General features: G+C 37.7%; 1 protein-coding gene and 1 pseudogene across 1 annotated transcript in view; one reads left to right on the forward strand and one right to left on the reverse strand.

Annotated features, from left to right (window-relative positions):
* Positions 1-12,572, reverse strand: part of PDE11A (phosphodiesterase 11A) — a 426,109-nt gene that overhangs the window by 385,674 nt on the left and 27,863 nt on the right. The gene's annotated exons all lie outside the window — the stretch shown is intronic.
* Positions 2,474-3,237, forward strand: LOC136162955 (cytosolic 5'-nucleotidase 3A pseudogene; annotated as a pseudogene).

A 12,572-nucleotide genomic window follows, 5' to 3' on the forward strand; every position in this document is an offset into this window, starting at 1 on the left:
ATGCTTCCGTTAAAAAGCAAAGCACAACTTATTGAAGTGATCAACCAACCATAAGGAATTAGAAAAAAGAACAGCAAAACAAACTCAAGAAGATGAGAGAAAATAATAAAAATAACAGCAGAAGTTAATGAAAAAGAAAATAAACATATAATGAAGAGGATCAACAGAGGTCAGAAAAGTAACAAAACATAAAAAATCTCTGGAAAAAATAATCACAGGGGAAAAAGAGAGACATTAAAATTTTTTAAATCAGGAATAAAAAGGGCAAAGCTATAGTTGCTACAGAGATTAAACAGATAAGATATTATGAACATGTTTGTGTCTATAAACTTGAAAACTTATGAAATAAACAATATATACAGTTTTTTTTTAAAACTCATTAAAAAATAGAGAACACTAAGAGTTCTACAAGCTTTAAAGAAATTGAATTAGCAGTTCAATATAGTCCTATTACACACACACACATACACACATAGGGACCAGATAGATTTCCAGGAAACTCTATAAGACATTTGAGCACTAGGAAATTCTAATCTTATGCAAGCTATTCCACACAGCAGAAAAAAATCATTTGTGATATAGATTTGCTTTCAAAACCAAATGAGGATATTATAAGCAAAGAAAAATATAGGCCAATCTCACTAATGAATGAATACAGATTCAAAGCCTCTAAAAATAAACATTTTGACAAAACAAATCAGACAGTGAATAAAAAGATAATTTGTTATGACCAAGTTGGTATTTTCTAGGAATCCTAGATTGGTTTATCATGAGAAGATAAACTAAAGAAGCTCACCACATTAACATGTTAAGGTGAAAAATATTGTATCTTAATAAAGGTAGGAAAACTGGGTAAAATTTTACATGTATCTAGTGGCTCAGCTAGTAAAGAATCCACCTGCAATACGGAAGATCCGGGTTCAATCCCCGGGTTGGGAAGATCCCCTGGAGAAGGAAACAGCCACCCATTCCAGTGTTCTGGTCTGGACTAATCCATGAACTGTATAGTCCACAGGGTTGCAAAGAGTCGGACATGACTGAGTGACTTTCACTTTCTTCATGATGTGAAAAAAAACAGCAACAATCTCCTTAGCAAACTGGGAATAGAAGGCACTTTCTCAGCCTGATAAAGGGCATTTCAAAAAACCCACAGACATCTCATAACTAACAATGAAACTCTAACAGCATCTTCTGTAAGATCAATTTCAATATAAGGATACCTGTTTTTGTCAATCATATTCTACACTGTTCTGGAAGTCCTTGCATAGTAAATCAAGAAAAAGGAAAGTTAAAGGACTAGGAAAAAAGAAACAAAAACTTTCATTATTTTGCAGATGATATGATCCCATACATAGAAAATCTCAAAAAACAAAGCTTAACACATTGGGGTTATTTAATAAATGTTGAGAAAAAGAAGCAATAAAACAGTTGTGAGGATTAAGTGAAATAATCTATGGTGACTATTTGGCGCATAGTAGTAATTTTGTTAATACTAATTTCTTTCCCCTTAAAATTTACTTTTAGGTATCAATGTCATTTGGGAAAAGAATTTTTAAAGAGTAAAAATTTCACCCCAATGTTCATAGCACCATTAATTACAATTGCCAAGATATGGAAGCAACCTAAGTGTCCATCAACAGATGAAAGGATAAAGAAGATGTGTGTGTGTGTGAGTATGCATGTGCACAATGGAATACTACTTGGCCATAAAAGGAAGACAATCTGTAACAACGTGGATGAATTTAAAGGGTAATATGCTACATACAAATATACAGTCGATGGAATTCTCCAGGCCAGGATACTGGAGTGGGTAGCCTTTCCCTTCTCCAGGGGATCTTTGCGACCCAGGGATCAAACCCAGGTCTCCTGCACTGAAGGCAGATTCTTTACCAGCTGAGCCACAAAGGGAAGCCCAAGAATACTGAAGTGGGTAGCCTATTCCTTCTCCAGCAGACCTCCCCAACCCAGGAATTGAACTGGAGTCTCCTTCCTTGCAGGCAGATTCTTTACCAGCTGAGGTACCAGAGAAGTCCCCTGGTTCAATCCCTTGGTTGAGAAGATCCCCTGGAGAAGGAAATAGCAACCCACTCCAGTATTCTTGCCTGGAGAATCCCACGGACAGAGAAGCCTAACAGGCTATAGTCCATGGGGTTGCCAAGTTGGACACAAGTGAGCAACTAACACACTTTCATAACCAGTAAGGGTGGTGGTGTTTGAAAGATATATGCATCTATACACGTATGAAGAACTCCTACAAATCAATAAGAAAAAGGATTACTTAGTGGAAAAAATAGGCAACTGACATGGACAACTATTCAAAGAAAAGGAAATACAAAAACACAAATATATGAAAAGATGATTCAAGGGGCTATTCACAGGGTTCACTGTGGAGCATGTGTACGGCTTGCTGCCTGCTATAACTGGCCTCTTCTTTCCTGGTTGGGAGGCAACTGAGGCCCTGAAACAGGTGGCTATGATGGGAGCAGACTCAGTAAGAAGTGCCAGAGTTTGCAATCTGGTGGCAGTTGGTGGTGCTGACCCAAGACACATTCACCTTGAAGAGGAAGACACAGTGGAAGATCAAGGTCTTTGAGATGAATGTTGGATAGCTAAGAAATGACTAATCAAGAGTCCACTGTTGTTTTAAAAAAATGATGCTAAAACTACAGAAACATTCAGCTCACATCAAGAATTCTACAAAGATAGAGGAAATTATCTGTGGTCTTGTCAAAGGAGAAGCTGTCATACTTCAGACACTAACAGTCTTTGATATGACACTAAGTAAATACAAGGAAAAAGATGCCCAGGAAGTCATAGTATCACTGACAACTGTAAACTGGTTACAGATAAATGTAAAAAAAAAAAGATATTCAACCGAAGGAAAGATATTCTCTGGAAGTTGATCAGTTCTTACCAGAGATGAGAAGCACCTTTCCATGGTTGAAGAGTATAATAAGTCACAGTTTGCTTGCTGAACAAGCTTCCTCAAAAGCTAAATTTAAAAACATTATGGAAGAATCTGAAGACATGTTCAAGGAAGGATATGAGAATTTATTTGATAAGCTCCAACAGCACGAGATCCCTGCAATTTTGCACTGCATAGGTGGTGTACTTATTTGTCAAACTAGTGTTATCCAAATGGATTTGGATTTTTATGAAGATGTAGCTTTTTTAAAGCATGTAAAGGGGAATAAATACACATATTTAACAAAAATAGAATATCTCAATCCACAATAAGACAACAGCAACATAATTCTGTTAAGACTCTCAAAGACACTTAATAATAGCAGTGGAGTAACCAATATTGAACACATTCCGAAAATTAAATATTTAAATGATAGAATGGGTGAACTTTCAGAAAAGTACATGGGCTCTTATAATACTGGTTTAGTACAATCTAGTACTCATTGGAAGTAATCAACACTATCCTACAGAGGATTCTGTAGACAAATATCTTTTAGGAACACATCTCTTCCATAGGAGAAATTGATGCAAGAACTGCTCATCTGTTCATCTTGCTCTGAAGTTCTTCCTTTGTTACTTCTATGTTTTCAAATATGGCGGATCCATCAACTGGAAACTCTTTTGTCTCTACTTTCTCAACACTCTTTATTCTTTAAGTAGGTTGGAAAATAAAGCCAAACTTAGAAAATAACTCCCTATTTTTACAAAGTCAGTTCTTCAGTTTAATATTATCAAACTCTTTGTGAGGAGTCTTTTATACTGGGAAAGTTTATGTAATTGTGAAAAGAAGTTTCATAAAATGGAAATAATGTGCATGATTTTAAGTGTTGCTGTTTTTATAGTACAGATAAATCATGCTGATGGTATCACCATCTCCTGAAAAAAAGGCAGGAGATAATTGATTGACATCTTTAATCACCAGGAAAAGGAAAACCACATATTAAAACCACAATAAGATACAATTCTCAATGTACCAGATCAGCAAAAACTTTTTAAAAAGTTTGACAATATCAAATGTTAGCAAGAATGTGGAGCAACAGAAACCAATACATTGCTAGAGGGAAAGCAGTTGGTCAACCCTATTTCAGAAAATGTGCTATGTGGGTCACTTCAGTCGTGTCCAACTCTTTGTGACCCTATAGACTGTAGCCCACCAGGCTCCTCTGTCCATGGGATTCTCCAGGCAAGAATACTGGAGTGGGTTGCCATTTCCTACTCTAGGGGATCTTCCTGACTCAAGAATTGAACTCTCTCCTCTGTCCATGGGATGTCCCAGGCAAGAATACCAGAGTCGGTTGCCATTTCCGACTCCAGGGTATCTTCCTGACCCTGGGATCGAACCCACATCTGTTATATCTCCTGCACTGGTAGGTGCATTCTTTACCACTAGAACCACCTGGAAAGCCCACAAAAAATAATTGGTCATTAATGGCAATTTTAACATGTGCATAAATTATGACCCCCCAAACTCTATTTCTAGGTATATACTCCCAAAGAAACCTCACTCACATGTATTAGTTGTCTATTGCTGCTGTAACAAATTAACACAAATTTAGTGGCTTAAAACAATTTAAATTCATTCTCTTACATTTCAGGTCAGAAGTTCTAAAATTAAGGTCAGGAGGGCTGCATCCCTTCTAGAGGCTCTGAGAATTCTTTCCCTTACCTTTTCTAGCTTCTGCAGACTGCCTGCACTCCTTGGTTCATGGCCCAATTCTCCATTTTCAAATGAACTTCAAAGCAGGACAGCATCTTCCAAACTTTGGCCCTCCTGCCTCTCTATTAGAAGGACCCTTGTTACTACACTGGGCCCACCCAGATAATCCACAATAATCTCCCCATATCAAGATCCTTAGCTGAATCACCTCTTCAGAGTTCCTCTTGTCTTATAAGGTAAGATATTCATAGATTCTGAAGATTAAGATGTGGACATCTTTGAGAAGCCATTACTCAACATACTACAACAGTAAACTAGGGGACATGTACAAAATGCTTATAACAGCATTATTTATAAGAGAAAAAACAACAACAAACCTTAGAAATAACTCAAAAGTCTATCAATTATAGAATAGGTAAACTGTGATATATTTAATCAAAGGGAAATTACACATCAGTGGGTATTATGACTATGCATTTGGGCAGAAAAAGCAAGAAACAGAAAAATGTACATAGAATGATTCCATTTATACAAAGTTCAAAGACAGAGAAAATAAAATTGCATATTTTATTTTAAAACATACATAGGCGGTGAAGCCATAAAACAAAAAAAGCAAGGCAATAATTACAGGATGGTGATAACAGGGGTAGGACTCAGGAGGGAGGGCAATAAAATTGTGAAGGGGCAGCACACGACTTCAGGAGTAATGGCAGCATTTTATGTTTTAATCTGGTGTAAGTAGGAAGGATGTCCAGTTTAAAATTATTTTTTACTCTGTACATACATATTTTCTCCCCTCTGGATATGTGATACATTTCACAATTTTCAAGAAAAGCAATGGACCATAATGAAAACTGAAGATCCACAGCTGTTGTCACTGCCAGTATGTTCAGCACACATTTTGTTTTTACTTTCGTTTACAGGGGTCCAGGGGGTATGCTTTAGCGATGCACATGAGCAGTTAACAACCCAACTCTCACTATGTTAATGGGAACACTGCAGCTAAACCACTAAACTAAAACTTTACTCCATGGAGTTATTGGTACTAAAATGGAATGTTTATTCAGAGAACTACACACCTCAATTTGTTCACTTTTCTCATTCTTTTAGTGTTCTGACATTACCATATGTTACAGATAACCTATTAAACTGTTCATGGGGTTGTCAAGGCAAGAATACTGAAGTGGTTTGCCATTCCCTTCTCCAGTGGACCACATTTTGAATATGCATTGGACATGAATTTGAGCAGGCTCCGGGAGTTGGTGATGGACAGGGAAGCCTGGCATGCTGCAGTCCATAGGGTCGCAAAGAGCTGGATATAACTGAGAGACTGAACTGAACCTAGTAAACAGAACTGCCTTCCTTTTCTATAGTTCTCTCCACATTGCTCTGTCCTAATAACTTTTATGACTTTGATACTACTGATATGTATTTTTAAGTTAATAATCTAATCAAAAATATAGATTGGTAACAATGAGCAATCATAATTTTTTAACTATGTTATTTCTCTAACCTCTAACTGGATAAAACCAACAATTAACTATTTTCACACACAAAGCAAACTTTTGTCAAAAGTGGCAAAACCCAATATTTGAGTCCACAAGGCAATAGTTCTCCAGTTTCTCCATAACACTTTGTATGACAGCTGTCACTGTCATACTACCAAAGCACTTAATTCCCCTTTTAGATGTACTACCTGTCCAATTTCACACCTGCCCTATATCCTCTTCTCTAAGAAAAGACAGTATTTCAAGCACTATTCCCCTAAATATTACAATAGAATTAGCTGAGCCAGCTTGGGAATTCAAAGACTCCTTTAAACATAAGTTTCTTATAAGACCCATATTTATCATCTGACAATAACTTCAGATGAACACACAAAAATAATTTTCCCACATAAGAAGTTTTTGCTTTTATTCAAAAAATTTTTAAAGAAATAGTATAAATATCACTATCCTTTTCTTATGTTTCTATAGGGATCCAAATGATGAGAATGCTTTCTTGTGTGAACAAAGGGGACAATTGGTAGACGTGATAGTTTTCTCACAGAGGCTCAGCTGGCTTCACATATAACATAAATATGCAATAATTCTAAAGATACATATAATTAAAATCCATACTACTAATATATTCTATTTTATGTTACAAAAGGTCTAACAGAAATTTCTACAAATACAATTTTGAAGGGTAGATGGCTAATCAAAATAAACAAACTTGTATGTATATAGGAAGACACTAAAGTATAGGTAATCCATTTTAGATGATATATCTTTCACTCTCCATAATGGGGCTCGGTATGTGATTCTGTTAAGTAATATTCAGAATAGTAAAAATTATTTTAAAATCCTGAAATGATATAAGATATTCTGCTATGCAGTCTCTAAAATTATTATCATATCACAGAATTTTTTTTTAAAAAACAACAGTTAGAGAAAGAAAACTGTAACCAAGCCAGACACAGCTTTTTCCTGAAAAACTGCTCTGTATCAACCTCATGCTAAATCACCAAAGCAGGCAACGAGGGGTAAAAAATATCTAAACAATTCACCAACATTGGACTCCAGAGCTTCCAAGCAGTCCTAACACCCGTCTCCATTTCGATGTTCAGAATACAAAAAAAAATACACCCAAAATACCAACGACAGAAGACCCTGATGCCTTTAATGGCTTTGCTCTTGTCAGCTGGGAAGAATACCATCAGAGCCGCATGGCAGTGATCTTACATATACAGAAACTGAGGCAATCAGCAGTTAAGCAATGCACCCAATGCGCTGAGCCTGGTTATTAATAGAGGACTGCATGATTTTCAAAATCCACTTTGTGTACTCAGATTTTATATGGCATGTGGTCTGAAGAGAAACTTGAACCAACTTTGGTACAGATCCATAGCAGCTAACAAAGACTTACAGTTGGAATAAAAATTTTCTGTTGTTTTTTCTGTCTTATGCTCCTCAATTTAGTCTTGATGGAGGTCTTCAGGCCCTTAATAATTCATCCTGATTAATTCCAATCATAGGGCATACAGTGACATATGAGGGACAGAAATCTGCCTAATCTCCTTGACCTGTCATCTCTAACCATCCACCCAAGGGCATCTCTAATATTTGACACCATCTTTTCAGACTGGCCTCCTGCATGAAATAGGATCAGGACAGCTTATAAATTTCCTAGCCACAAATTCCTTAAATTCAACTGAGATTAAAGCAGATGGGAAATAATTCTTACAGATCATATTCGTGCAAATAACTAACTTAAAGGTGTACTTCCTACAGTAATAATCAGAGATAATTCAATCTCCTTAAAGCCATCATGACATGGAATAATCACTATTAAAATAATCTTCCATGGGTTGATCATGCAAAAATCAATGCCTCTTGGCCAAGGTTCCTTCATAAATTCCCAAGGAAAGGTAAGTGCCTTTAATGGTTCATGACAGGAAGTCTAAACTCTATTTCTACCTCCTCCAACAGTCAATTGAGGGCTCAGGACACTGGATCTGGAGCTGTGTGGCACACAGCAAAAGTTTTGGTTAAGTGCAGGGATGGGTATTGTGTGCTTTCTTGAGATCAAAAGGCAGAAGAGGGTGGGGAATAAAGGGGGGAAAAAAAGCAGCGGGGGGGAAAAAGGGCCAAATAAGAAACCTGAGAAGAGCGTGTAAAAGGCAGGCAGTCAGACAATCAGAGGGACAAGGAAAAGAGGAACAGTCTAGATACACTCACAAAGAAGACTGGATTCACATTCACACATTCGCAACATATGGTGGGAGGCACAGAATAGTGGAAAGCAACTCCTGAAACAATTCCCTGTGGTGAGAAATTGAGATGCTGGCCCCCTTGGTATGGGTGGTGAGGAACCTATTCATGATGCTGGACAGAAAGATTTTATAGTTGTTTTTTTTTTCCTTTTACAGTATAAGGATGAATTATAAACTTTAGACAGGTTCTAACTAATATTGTCATACAGACAATTTCTGGTTGTGGTTCGTGCAAAGTGGCCTTATACTATTATAATCATACCTGATGGACATTAGATATTCAGTATGCATTTGTGAAGTGGGATTTAAGGAATGGCATGCCTTTGAGAGGAACTAATGCTATTTTCCTCACAAATAGTATCTTCATGGGCAAATGATTCACATCGATGCCTTATCAATAGCATGAATCCCCTAGGAAATGTCTCCACAGGTCCCTCCCTTCACACTGAGTTCAAGATTTAGCCAAATCCAGTGTATAAACACACACACACACACATACATATACATTATATATCTATCTGTGTGTGTGTGTATGCATATATATACATACACACTTTTCCATCCAGAAAAGACAAGTCAGGATTCCATTGACACTAAACTTGACTCAAGAGACAGCAGCTCTGCAAAGCAATCTGGTTTTGCAGCAGCAGGCAGTTCGTTACTCTGACTTTCAGCCTTGGTCTTCTAAGCCATCAGACAAGCATACAGTAGACAGTGTCACACCAATTACTCCAGCATTGCATGTGCTAGGTTAACCTTTAACAGAGCTACTAAACAAGACTTGTGATCTATTTAAATTATAAAGGAATTGAGGTAATTATGGAATTAATTGATTCTTCAGATAATAAAAATGATGACTATCATTTACCAAGAGCCTCCCATGGACCCAGTACCTGGACCAGCTGTTTCACATTTATGTAATATTCACAACAGCCATGCCAAGTGAGTATGATTGGTCCCATCAAACATTCAAGGAACCTGAGGTGAAAACACAACTAACTTAACACCATGTAAGTAATTTACCAATAACTGAACTAAAGTGCTAATAACTCAGGGATGCTTGAGTCGAAAGCTTGGACTCTTTTTACCATCCTATGTTACTTTGAAGAGTTAGCCATCTGTGTTTGGGGCCACTGCCCATGGTGTTAAATGCAGCTCCAAAACCATAAAAAGATCTGTCAGTGGTAATAAACAATAGTTTATGTTCAACTTAATGTACTAGAACAGAGTCAGAAGTTAATACTGTTTGTCTTTCTTCTTGTTGGCCAGCTCAATGCCACGGCCACAATTTTTCTAGTCTATAATTAAATATATTAGCAAAGCTTGACTTCTGCAGAAGGAAAACACAGAATAAATTAAGTATATCTCTGTAAAGTTTGAAGCTCTTGCTTCATGACAAGTAGGCACATCATAACTGCAAATATCTTTCCCCAGGTGCAGCCCATTTCATAGATATGATGAAATAACCAAAGAAAGTGGAGTTAGAATCCTTACTTTAATTTTCCAAAACCAGAAGGTTGATATGTTAAGTACAATTGCCTGATATATCCCCTGAGTTAAACCTCTGTCCATGCGATTTCCCAGGCAAGAATACTGGAGTGAGTAGCCATTCCCTTCTCCAGGGGATCTTCCCTATCCAGGGATTGAACTCTGGTCTCCTGCATTGCAGGCAGATTCTTCACCATCTGAGCCACCAGGGAAGCTCTTGAAACCTCTCCTGACCGTGGTTACATAGGAAGTTCTCAGGAAGTATGAAAAACGTTGGTGTGATGCCAGAAGTCCTGAATTCCCTAGTCTGGCTACTGTTTAGATCCAAACTTCGGGGCCATTTAATTTTCCTAAGCCTCCATTTCTTCACTTTTTAAATGCAGATAATAACTCCTACCTCTCACAGCAGTAAGGGTGAACTGATGTAGTACATATTGAAGCATTTTATAAATCATAAATTCCACACAAATATACCCCCACATTCAGAATACAGAACAGGAATCCAACCAGAAGCATTAAGAACTCTCCAATTTGCGAATTCTGTCCCCATAAGGCTTGACTTACTTTCTGTCTCGAGTGCTGTGAGATTTCCCTAGATGTTATTTCTGGGATGTTATCCCTCACCTGACTTATTATTTCTGATTGCTTCAGAGGGTGTCTCCCCCCAGCAATCAAACCAACCCATGACTAAAGCAACAAATGCCGCCAAAGGACTTGCCTTCTAGTCAAACAGGAAAGAGCTGTTGGATCAATAAATCACTGTTATGGCTATAACGCCAATGCCCTACTTACAGTTTACCTATAGTTTCCAAAAAGTTTCACAGCAATTTATTCTAGGATAATTTCTTTGCTTATATACTCCAAAGTTCCAGCTCTTTTCTCAGAAACAAGGGTACATGTCCTACTCTACAATGAACATATGCAATTTAAGATCTTCAGAGAATAATTATATCTCTGTTTTAAAAATTATCAATATTGCTCAAATATCATAGGAGATCTGTTAAAAATTTCCTCCAGTTAAATCCTAATGATGTAAACAAATTTTCTCGGTAGGTTTTGGTACTGAGCAGTTGTGATTTTTTTAAACCTTTCATCCTAAAGGAACTGTTCACCTTGTACACTCACTACCCACCTTCCAGAAATACCAACTGTATGCTCCATGTCAAAGTTGTCACAGTTGGTGAAGAATCCCCCGGCCAATGCAGGGGACGTGAGTTTGATCCCTTGGTTGACAAGATGCCCTGGAGAAGGAAATGACAACCCACTCCAGTATTCTTGCCTGGGAAATCCCATGGACAGAGGAGCCTGGTGGGCTACAGTCCACGGGGTCCCAAAAGAGTCAGACACAACTTAGTGACTAAACAACAACAACAATTGTGAAAAGATGTTGTTGAAGAGCTCATTACTTGTTGTTTACACCACAACAGATCATGGGTCTTAAGAACACAAATTGTGGCCCCAAGAAATCTGGGTTCAGAGTTTGCCTCTCCAACTTATTAGCAGTGTGGTCTTGGACAGGTGACTTCCCTGTACCTCAGTTACTTCCACTGTGCCGTGGACTGATAACAGATCTGTCTTACAAATTGTTGTGTTGGCTATATAAAGTGCTTAAGATAATGCCTGGCACACAGTAGGCATCATATAAATGTTACCTCTTACTACTATTACTACTTTGCCTTCACAGGCAATAATGGGTTCTGTTGCAGGCAGTGAAATTTCCTGAGGCATCTTGTCACAAACTCTCCAAACATGATACAGTTCCTGGGATTTCTGCCTATAAATAATCAACACCTCATGTCAATGAATGTGAACTGCTGACAAACCTTCTGGAAGGCATTCTAACACATTTTTGAACTTCTTATTCTATCAAAGAGCCTTCTTTCATGTAAAGGACTATTACAACCTTGAATATATGATCAAGGCATGAGTATAATCCTTAGTATCTCCCATAGTAGTAAGAGTATAGAGTCCCGACAAAATTAGATAACCTGGGTTTGCATCCTGGTTCTCCCATTTACTAGCTGTGAAAACCTTGGTAACTTACTAAACCTCCCAAAGTCCAGTTTCTTCAGACGTAAAATGTGGGAAGTAGTGGTATTTTTACTGAAAAAAGTCCAAAGCTATGTTTTTTTCAGTAGGCATATATGGATGTGAAAGTTGGACCATATAGAAGGCTGAGCATCAAAAAACTGATGCTTCAAATTGTGGTGCTGGAGAAAACTCTTGAGAGTTTGGTCTCTTTGCTGTCCTAGTCAATCCAGTCAATCCTAAAGGAAATCAACCCTGAATATTCATTGGAAGGACTGAGGCTGAAGCTGAAGCCACCTGATGTGAAGAGCCAACACATTGGAAAAGACCCTGATGCTGGGAAAGATTGGGGGCAGGAGGAGAAGGGGACAGCAAAGGAAAAGATGGTTAGATAGCATCACTGATTCAATGGATGTGAATTTGAGGAAACTCTGGGAGATAGTGGAGGACAAAAGAGCCTGGTGTGCTGCAGTCCATGGGGTCACAAAGAGTCAGACACAACTAAACAACTGAGCAATAACAAAACAATGTCTGTCTCACAGAACTCTTGAGGAATAAATGAGAAAACTAAATCTTAGCACAGTGCCTAGCATATGTTATATGCTATTGCCATTCTTTTTTTTTTTTTTTTTGATCTGGCTAGTTCAGTTGAAAATTAGTTATTTGCCTGTGTACTAATCA

This window comes from Muntiacus reevesi, chromosome 3 (genome assembly GCF_963930625.1).
Source record: "Muntiacus reevesi chromosome 3, mMunRee1.1, whole genome shotgun sequence".
NCBI classification, from domain to species: domain Eukaryota; kingdom Metazoa; phylum Chordata; class Mammalia; order Artiodactyla; family Cervidae; genus Muntiacus; species Muntiacus reevesi.